Consider the following 10,518-nt stretch of genomic DNA (forward strand, 5'->3'; position numbering starts at 1 on the left):
TTTTCTAACTCCAAAAGTTCCCCCCACTTTTTCCTTGGAACAACAACAACAACAAAAATAGTTTTAAACTTACTAACAGCAAATAAGAGCCACCACTTGCAACAGGAGGGACAGACTTGGTTAATCCAAGTTCCACCTCCACGCTGAGCTAGAAACACTCCACACAAGAAACTCTGGCCGTAAGAGCTCATCACTTTGTGGAACAGCAGACAGTGCATAGGATATCTGAATATTTAAAACAACTCTGCCATTACCCAGTTATCCAAGTCAAAATCCTACATATAAATAAAGCTTCCTCATCTATGAATAAAGGGGCAGATGTCAAGAGCTAGTATTTTATGTTTTAACAACCAGAGGTAAAAACCCCCAAGATCAATATAAGTGATGAAAGATGACAAAAACTAAATTTTCAGAAACTAGTAGCTATCTTTCCTTATGCTCTTTCCACATGAGCTTCGAGTAGAATTATGAGGGAAGAAGGGAAAAGAAAGGAAGCAAGGCTTTAAAATTAATGTTTCCAAAATCACTATTTTAAATGCATTACATCAAAACTCCGTTATAAAGGCAGGAACTGTGACTCACCGGCAGGCACTGTTAAAAAGGACTACCACTGTTCTTAAGAAGCAGATTACAAGTGGCTTATGTTTGCTTTGCTTGATATTGGCAACTGAACGGCATTACTGGTTAAACTCAGTGAACTAGAAAAGAAAAATTTTTGATTATCGAGAGAAATAATTCAACAATAACAACAGCATGCTCTTCCAAAAGAGTGATCTCTACTCTTCACTGAACCACAAGCACATGACCTTAACCTAGACCATCCCATTAAAAAGATATCAAAGTCCCCAGAGAGCTCCCCAACACTGTCGAAGCCTACAGTCCCTTTTGTCTTTAATACACAATGGTCCCCATTACTTGTATATTTAATACTTACAGTTTCTTCTGTAAAACAGGAATAAAAGGGTATCATAGCCCCGAGCCTCAAAGCCAGCCCCTTGGACATGGGCAGGGCCTGGGATCTGTTGGAACCACTGAAACTCGGCCAGGGTAACAGGAGGTCATTTACACGATAGCATTTCCTCAACATAACCTCCACCTTGCCGGGTGACTGCTCCCACCTGCCAGCTTCACAGGACACGCTGTCATATGGAGAGGCCCACGTGGCAAGAAACGGAAGCCAGAGCCAGCAAGAAGCCTCCGTTCAAGAACCTGCAAGGAGCTGGTTCTTGACAAGCACAGCAATTCCTGCTGAACCTGAGACAAGACCCCACCCCTGCCAGAGACCATCACCGAGTCTACTGAGACAAAGCACCCAGCAAATGTGAAATAATATGTCTGTGTGTTTCCAACAGCTAGGACTGTGGTACTTCTCACATACAGTACCAGCATCGCAGGGGCACTGCGGGAACAGTGAGTAGAGATCATCAAATCACTGGACAGACAGGAAGCACCCTTGCTGGGCGGCTGCTCCTCCTCCTCCTGGGCCTCCTCCCCAGCGTCGGGCTGGGACCCCACCACCTCCCGTGGCACCACTGCTGATGACCAAACCTGCCGGCATGCCTCCCTAGGCGTTCTCTGTATGACCCCGCCCCCATCTGCTCTGCCACCTAAAACCTAAAACCTCTCTTTACTGATGGAACCAACAAATCCCCTCTCTCACTTGCTGTCTTACAGACCCTCCTGTAGTCCTCACAGGTAGGTTAACAGCAGTAAAAATCCAGTTAGTAGTATTTTTATTGTCTACTGACCACCGACTTTGACTCCTGAGGCTCCTGTGTTCATCAAGCCCTCACTTGTCTCTGATCTCCACAAGTCTCTCAACCTGCTCCCTGCATCCTCAACACCTCACCTCCCTCAGCATCCTCCCACTGTCCTCAGGGAGGTTGGGGGTGGTGGTGTGTGTGTAAGATGGTTCTGCTCCTGAACACCAACCACCATCAGGATGACCTTCATAGCAGCAGCCACCATTCATAAGTATTTACTATGCTCTAGGTCACTGTTCTAATAAACGCTTCACTGTTTCATTTGATCCTCACATGAATCCTTTAAGCTGAGCTTCCCTGGCGGCTCAGATGGTAAAGAATCTGTCTGTTAATGCAGGAGACCTGGGTTCGATCCCTGGGTCAGGAAGATTCCCCTGGAGACAGGGCATGGTAGCCTGTTCCAGTATTCTTGCCTGGAGAATCCCATGGAGAGGAGCCTGATGGGCTACAGTCCATGGGGTCGCAAAGAGTCAGACATGATTGAGCAACTAATACTCACACACACACAGAACCCTTTAAGAGGGATACTATCATCATTCTCACCTCACAGATAAGGAAACTAAGAAATCAGGGCTTCAGTAATATCACAGGATCCAAGCCCGGACAGTGCAGTAAAACGGCAGACACTGTACGGCTTCTTCCTCTCCTCCCCTCCCCAGGTTTCACTCCCAAACGCCATACAGCTTAGCTCTCTGAACAAAATGAGCTACTTCAAGTCTCTGAGGCTCTTCCCCAGCCTGGACCCTCCTTCCTCTGCCCACTGTGATCATCACCCCCCATGATCTACTGCAACACCACACCCCACCCTCCCCCCGCCCCGCTCCAACACACACACACACATTCTCTTTCATGGAGTTAATCACATAATCCTGCCATTCGCTGTGCTGACTTTATATCCACGTGTGCTTCTCTGCTGCAGCTACTGGGATGTTTCTCCACACAGTTCTCACCTCTCCTGAATAACAAGCTTCTTTAAAGCAAGCATACTGCATTCCTGGAAACCAGCTCTAAAATACTTTCTCAATAAAATGAATGAATAATCCCACACTAGCAAAGAATTATCCTATATGCCTGTGAAGACTGCGGAGAAGTCACATGAGTAACACTGACCACACGATTTCTCAGCTTGTTCCCAAAGGAAAATCTCTAAGGTTTTCAACGTTGTCATCTCCACCAAGGATAAGTAAGGCTCCACTTCACCTACAATCACCCCACTACTGATTATGGGGCACGCAGTTACTTTCCAAATGCACCCCAATGGCTCTACACTAACACTAAGAGACGTGTTCCTGTCCCACTGCAGATCAGAACCAAATATTTTAATGAATGAAGGGCAAGAAGCCAGCAGACTGAAGTGATAGCCGACTGTCAGGAGCTCCCAAGTGGCAGAGCCGGTACTGGGTGAGTAATGTCAGTGCAGACCCCTGCCCGCCCTGGAGGGCTTGTGGTGTGAGAGAAAAACTGAACAATCACAAAAACTCTACATGAGGATTTCATATTACAGCATCATCCAGTACATCTTGACTCATCAATTACTAGTCCACTAATAACTGTCTCTCCACATTATTACAGATACTTCATAAACAGCATTATTGAAGCCCAAAATGCACTCCACATATGAGTGTGCAGTGGTTTCAGTCACACCCAGACTTAGATGCACCAAGCTCCACAAGACCACTCTCCGCCTGGGATCCCAGCCACAAGTCTGGTGGTGCCCAGGATCACCCTCACTTCAGACCAGCGGACCAAGTTGAGGCGTCACCTAAGCTCACAGAGTTCAGGAAAGTGCTGTACTTTGGATTACCGTTTTATTATAGTGAAAGGATACACATTAAAGGTAAAAGCAGACAAAGGAAGATTTGCATGACAGGGAGCTTGGAGTGCTCCAGGTGCAGGGCTCTGGGGGTCCTCTCTGGGGTCAGGAGGGACAGTCTTGCCTCCTCCTGGTGGGGATGTGTGGCCCACCCACGTTTTATTGTGTTTTAAATGTGTTTAAAATGTTCATTAAATCCATACCTATAGATAACTGACGTATTTATCATCATTCAGCTACAGAATGTACCATGTGATTCTATTTGTGGGTTTTAGTTTATTAACTAATACTGAGGGATGTATACGAAGACACAAGCATTAAAAAGTCTGGAACAATGTAACATCAATTTTTTTAAAAAGGCTATCTCTGGATGCTGGACTTTGGTCTCTTTAAAAATCACAATTGGGGGTTAAAAATACTTGTTTCCATTTTTGAAAAAGAAAAAAAGAACATCACACAGTTACAAAGAAATAAAGGACCTGAAAACCCACCATCTCAGCTGGTGCAGCTAAGGGATGGACAAGGCTCCTCACCTGCTGGTCCTAGGCTGGCCCCCATCAGGCTCCCAGGAAGAACTACCCCCTCACTCCACACACTTCCCTAGATATGCACATAAGAGGGAGGAGAGCACTGTGAAAAGAAGGTGGATCCTGCGTCAGAAGACCTATATTCAAGTCCTGTCCCTACTACTGACTGTGTGACTGATGGACCTCAACTAACCTAAATTATTCTGATACAACAAAGCGGGAGACTTCCCAAGTCACAGGGCTGTGAGAACACAGAGAATGTACACATGCAGAGAAGGGCTATGCCAACCAAAGGCAAGACAACCGCCACATGAACCCTCCCAGACCTCTGCCCTCAGCTCAGGACTGGTGCTTACCCACTGCACTTATCTCCAACCAGAAATCACACTGTCTCTCAAACTCAGCAGGTCTACACTTCAATTTGGTACTTTCCCTTTAAAACTGTTCCCTAACTTCCTCTGTGAACAAAACTATCGCTCTGTTGCTACCCAAGACGTCAGTTATTTCTGTCTGCATCCTATCCCTTTTTTCCTATATAATCCAACCCCTGATTTTCCAATGACATAATCCTTATTTTAGAGACTGGAAACTCTCTATCCTGCTCCAGCCCTTCCTGAACACGCCCACCACTTAGAAGCACCAGACGCTCCGCCCCCCCAGAGCCTCACTGTGGCCACCGCAGGCCACAAACCTGTCATCTGTTTCTTCACAGCCACTGCCCCGCTGACCTCAGGACAGGACCCACTCGGTACACAGTCTCCTTGAACTCCATCGTTTGCCCGCCCCTTTAAAGAGAACCCACCAACTCTGGCTTAAGGCTAGATGAGCACTGAAATGGCGAGTCACCTGTATTTGAATGCAACTCTCCCACGGAGACTCAGATGACCTCTGCACATCAAGAACTGAAATAATACCTCTGCAGAGAAGGACAGCAATAATGCATCTCACATTACCACACGGTGCAAGGAATATAGTAACAACTCTAAAAATGGTGACAACCATAACTTTACCAACATTTTAGAACTTCATAATCAACCCGTTTGCCTTTCCAAAAGTATCTCCAGCTATTTCCCTACATGAAACCCATCCTCTCACTTTACACAGTCTTCCCATACTTGCCATTTCTGCTCATTTGACAGTTACTCATTCAAGTGTGGTCAGAAAGCCCTTCTGGGTCCATCAGCCCTTTTGGAAGTCGCCCCTGGTCACAGATGGCCCTCGGCCTTCGCTCTCTGACTCTGAACTTACAGAGCTCTCTCGAGCTGTCAAGTCGTATGAAGGATCTCATTTGGGGAGAACAATCTCACATCGTGAAAGGACATCTGTTCCTCCTGGGTCCTGGGATACAGTAAGCTATAAATGAGGGGGTATTTTTAAAAACACTGATTCCAATGCATTTACTCCCAGAGATACAGGTGTTACAATTGTACTTTAATGCTTGTAAAAACAAGAAAGCATCTCCCATATTCACACAAGTGTCTATCATTTATTACTGGATATCTGCAATTTGTTCTTTGAGGCCTTACCACCACAACAGTCAGGTTTGTCCCTCTAGCTTACTGTCAACCTGTCTGATCCATTCAAAACTCAGAATCAGCTTCCTTACACGGGGAGACAAAGGGAAACCCCCAGACAACAACAACCTCCCAAATGGCACACTGCTGGTCATTATTCACCCTATGTTTACTGAACACCTTTTGGCTCAGATGGTAAAAAAAGAATCTGCGTGCAAGGCAGAAGACTCGGGTTTGATCCCTGGTTGGGAAGATCCCCTGGAGAAGGGAACGGCTACCCACTCCAGTATTCTTACTTGGAGAATCCCATGGACAGAGGAGCCTGGCGGGTTAAAGTCCATGAGGTCGCAAACAGTTGGACATAACTAAGCAACTAATACTTCTATGCCAGGTGTTGGGAGTCCAAAGACCCTCGAGTTGCTCTCAGGTCTAGCAGGCCACATGAAATGTGGATGATGCTGGACAAGGTGGACGAAAAGCTTCAGAGAAAGAATAAGGAGTAGGAAAACTTCTGTCTGATTTGCAATTTTGCAAACTGTAACTCAGCAATTGAACCTGAGGGCCATGGGTGCTGCATCAATGAAACTAGTGATGTTCACCACAAATGGGAGAGTCCAGGTCATCCAGGGACTGAAACTGGGCTTCAGCCTCTCCAGATCAGATTTATTCCCACCTGATCCTCCTCTTTCTCTGCCAAGAAAAGAAAAAAGAAGGAAAGAAGAGTAGGTCAGGCATCTTCCTCACACTCCCCAGAGAGCCTTTCCAGAAAGGTCCAGGGTGTCTGTAACCAGACCTGATGGGAGGACAGCAGGACAGGAATGGAGCGAGAGGGAGATCCCTGACAGTGTGGATAGAGCTGGGCCTTTGGGGTCTTCCTCCAGATACAGGAAGTACACCTGGACAAAGTAGTTTCTCAAAAATGAGATAACAGCATGCATACATGCAATCTGTTTTGAGATGAATAGCATAATAACATGGGAATCTCTCCATATCAGTACATATAAACGTATTGCACACTGTGGTGTCCTGACATTCATAAAAGCTGTGTAAAACACATGACTTTAAATACACAGTCTAAAATATGTGTCCCAATAAAGATTATTATTACTTTATCCTTAATGCAATTTGAAAATTTGCATGTCCTATGGCTGATTCATGTTGATGTTTGACAGAAAACAAAATTCTGTAAAGCAACTATCCTTCAATTTAAAAAATAAAGTTTTTTAAAAATTTGCATGTCATCTGATAGATTCTCAGAATAACTGTTAAAAGATGCTACATCAGGGCTGCACATGATAGTTTTTAAACAATCGCAAATATGAGCTTCCCAGGTGTCTCAATGGTAAAGAATCTGCCTGCCAATGGAGGAGACCCAGGTTTGATCCCTGCGTCGGCAAGATCTCCCGGAGGAGGCATGGCTACCCACTCCAGTATTCTTGCCTGGAGAATTATATGGACAGAAGATCCTGGTGGGCTACAGTCCACAGGGTTGCAAGATTCGGTCACGACTTAGTGATGAAACAAGGTATGACACCATCCTTAAATGTAAATGTGAATTCTGCTTGTTTAAAGTCTAACGTCTCACACAACAGTATCTACAACAAGATTTTCTAATCTTTCATAGCATGTAAATACTCAGCAATATCAAAAAAGGGTGTGCACTGCTGTAATCTGCAGTATAATGGTTAAAAACACAGTCATGGAAATAGTAACTGCACTGATTGACTAAGATTTCAGTATTCTGATGATTACTAGCCAATTATGTAAAGCATATAAAAGAAAAACATAACCTAGATGGTCCTAAACCAGTTACGTTTATGTCCATCTCTAAGCACAATTAAAAGCCAATAAAGGGAGAATTTAGGGACTTCCCTGGTGATCCAGTAGTTAAGAATCCACACTTCCACTGCAGGGAGCAAGGGTTCCATCCCTGGTCTTCCAGGGAACTAAGACCCCACAGGCTGCATGGCAGGACCAAAAAAAACATTAAAATAAAAAAATTTTAAAGGAGAAATCAACAGAGCAAAATTGGAGGTAAATCCCATAACCCTCAGGGCAGCCAATAAATAGCTGGAAGAAGGGGTGTATGGAGGTACTCAAGCACTGTGCCTGCAAAGAGTCACTTAAGAGAACAGCAGCTTCACTGAGGGATGGAGAAAGGCCAACCTCCCAGGGCCCTGTACAAGAAGCCCAGGTTACAGGTTGCTCAGGACCACAATAATGGAAGAACCACAGCAGTGTAATCATGACATGTATAGCAAGTATGGATCTTCAACCCAGCACTCCACGATCTGCTCCTCCAGCACTGTGTCTATTTCAGCACATCTCAACGTAGTGTGAACTTGCAACTGATCTTCCTTAAAACCACCAGTGTGTCACCGCCGCTTTCTACAACCTCATACAAAGTGTACATATAAAGTTACCCTTGTTCACTGCTCATTGCTAGAGTTAAAACTGGGTCTTGCTAGGGTTTAACATTTCATGAAAAAATGAATGACTCTCAATCCAAACTGCTTCCCAGATTCACCAGGTTTACTGAACAAATCACTGTGCCTCTGAACATGGCAGTTTACAGGACGCTACTCTCCTCTAAGTATCTGTTGAGCCTCCAGGACACCACCTCTTCCTACTGCTCTCCCCTCACTCCTGTCCACCCACCTTTTAGTGATCTTTTCCCCTATATATGCCAAGGACCTCAAAGCTGCTGCAGTTTCCTTCTATTCCGAGATGGTCAGAAATAGTCAGCTTCCTCACTTCTCTTGGGTCTTTCCTTCAGATTTCAGACAATGCTTAAATAGTAGTTGACTGTATACAGGACTTCAATCTCCCTTCTCTTACTGGGCAAAAACAACATGGTACACATTCCTGTATTCCCTGCAGAGCCTGGCTCCATGGTCTATCTCCGTAAGGAAGTAACAACCATCTGAGGGAGTGAGTGTGGAAGGGGGGGCTGCTAGACTTTCACTGGAGGTGCCTGAGCCAGTGTTTTCTGAATACAAAAAGCTTACTGGGGTTACCAAACAGTACTATCTGGATGAGAACATTTTACTACCCACTGCTTTTTTTTTTTAAAGTTACACACATCTGCAAAGTAAAGCATAAAACAGGTGTTTAAACATTTGCTGAATGCAGGAGAGTTTAAAGACAGTCTCAAAATTAGAGGCCCAATAAGAGCTCCTCTCAAGCTTCTGACTGAAAAGAACAAGCTTACATAATAAAAATTTAGGTTCAAAAGTGTGGGGTTTTTTGTTTGTTTTTCCTCCCCAAAATACAAAGGTCTTGTGCCCTCTGCCCCTTCAATGAGTTTCATTTGTTGGAAGTAAACCTGCCCTCTATTCTGAACGTGTGTGTGTTCAGCATGGGCCAGAAAAATGCGGTCCTCCTCTCCTATCATCCAACATCTCCACACAAGAATCAGGCCAGAAACAATCCTAACTGTGACAAACATAAAGCATTCCAAACAGACGAAATTAAATTACTCTTTTGAAAACCGTGTCTGAGTCCATATCTGATTTCCATCACCAGGCATTTACCAACACAACCGTTTATCAACATAAAGCACCCTGTTTTATAAAACTCTAGGTTTTAGACACAATGTTAAACACAAATGTTGAGAAAATATGCTCATTCAGACCATATTCTGTTGCTACAACATTAAAAACAGAAAGGAGAAAACCATCTTCTGATCCCCAGCAGGGCCTGCTGACAGATCCAATCAGCCGCCTTCCTCGACGGCCCCTTGCGTCTTTCCACAGAAACACCGGACCTGGAAGAACCCTGTGTCCATCAAACATGGAAACGCACCAACGAGACTCATCACACAGGCTGTCTACCTCAAATTGAGTACCCCTCCTAAGCTGCTAACCTCCCCACCCTGCTAAGAAACCACACACACACAAGCACCACACACACAAGACAACCGAGAAACTGTACAATACGGCGGCTAGCAAAGCAGACCGGTCCTCCTGCGGCCCGCATCGGGCCTCCCCTCTCCGGCTTGAGGTCTCTCAGCCTCCGTATCCACCGCGAGCACCTCGGCCCGCCCCGGCCCGCAGGCCCCGCGCTGTGACCACACGGCAGGAGCACGGTGCGGGGACTCGGTTACCAAACAACCCCGGGCGCCGCGGCGCGTCCAGCCGGGAGCCCGCGGAGATGCACCCCCCAACACCCGGCCGGCCCGCCCGGCTCCAGCCGGGGAAGTTGTGAAATCCGCACACACGCCCCGGCCCGCACCCACCCGCGGGCCGGCGGAGGCTGAGTCATTCCCAGGAGTAACTTTATCCGGACGCTGCCCTCGGGGAGCCTCGAGCTCCGGGGTCCGGACAGAGCCGCGTCTGCGACCCTCGCCCCGGCCGGCTCGCCGTCTGACACCTCGGGGCCCGACCTGGCGGCGGCAGGAGCGGTCGGCGGCGAAGGTGCGTCTCGGACCCCGGCGCTTCCGACGCCGGCTGGGAGCACTGGGAGGTCGGGGGGGCACTGCGAGGTCGGGGATCACCTTAGAGTCCGGGCCGCACAGGCCCAGCGCAGCCGCCCGCCTCCGCCTCCCGCCCGGGGACCCGCGCCCGAGGGGCCCGACGCCGCGCTTACCGGGCAGCGCCTCCTCCTCCGCCGGCGGCAGCAGCAGAGCCCGCGGCCCCCGGCACCATCTTCCGCCGCCGCCTCGTCCTCGGCGGCGGTTACCAACCGCCCATCCGCGCCGTCAACCGACACAACCGCCGGCGCCGCCAAGGCAGCCACCTCCAGGCACGGGGACGGGTAGGCCCCTCGGCTCTGCGTCAGGGGCCGGGGAAGGGCGAGCCGCGGCCGGTCAGAGCCGAGGGGCCGGGCGACGGAACCAGAGGCAGCGCCGGGCTCGGTTAGGGCCGCGGACACGGCCGCCACGGGTTTGTTATTGTCGACTC

General features: G+C 47.7%; 1 protein-coding gene across 8 annotated transcripts in view; it reads right to left on the reverse strand.

Moving 5' to 3' along the window:
* The window catches only part of RB1CC1 (RB1 inducible coiled-coil 1), a 53,916-nt gene that overhangs the window by 28,533 nt on the left and 14,865 nt on the right, over positions 1–10,518 (reverse strand). For 4 of the 8 annotated variants that reach the window (XM_055545975.1, XM_055545971.1, XM_055545972.1 and 1 more), the window contains one exon: positions 583–698. The exons of 1 other annotated variant lie outside the window; for it this stretch is intronic. The gene's annotated coding sequence lies outside the window, so the exon portion shown is untranslated. Of the gene's footprint in view, positions 1–582; positions 699–4,949; positions 5,020–10,204; position 10,518 lie in introns of those variants that run through there. 3 more of the 8 variants (XM_055545977.1, XM_055545969.1, XM_055545974.1) reach the window with 2 other exon arrangements.

This window comes from Bubalus kerabau, chromosome 14, assembly GCF_029407905.1.
Source record: "Bubalus kerabau isolate K-KA32 ecotype Philippines breed swamp buffalo chromosome 14, PCC_UOA_SB_1v2, whole genome shotgun sequence".
Taxonomy (NCBI): Eukaryota; Metazoa; Chordata; class Mammalia; order Artiodactyla; family Bovidae; genus Bubalus; species Bubalus kerabau.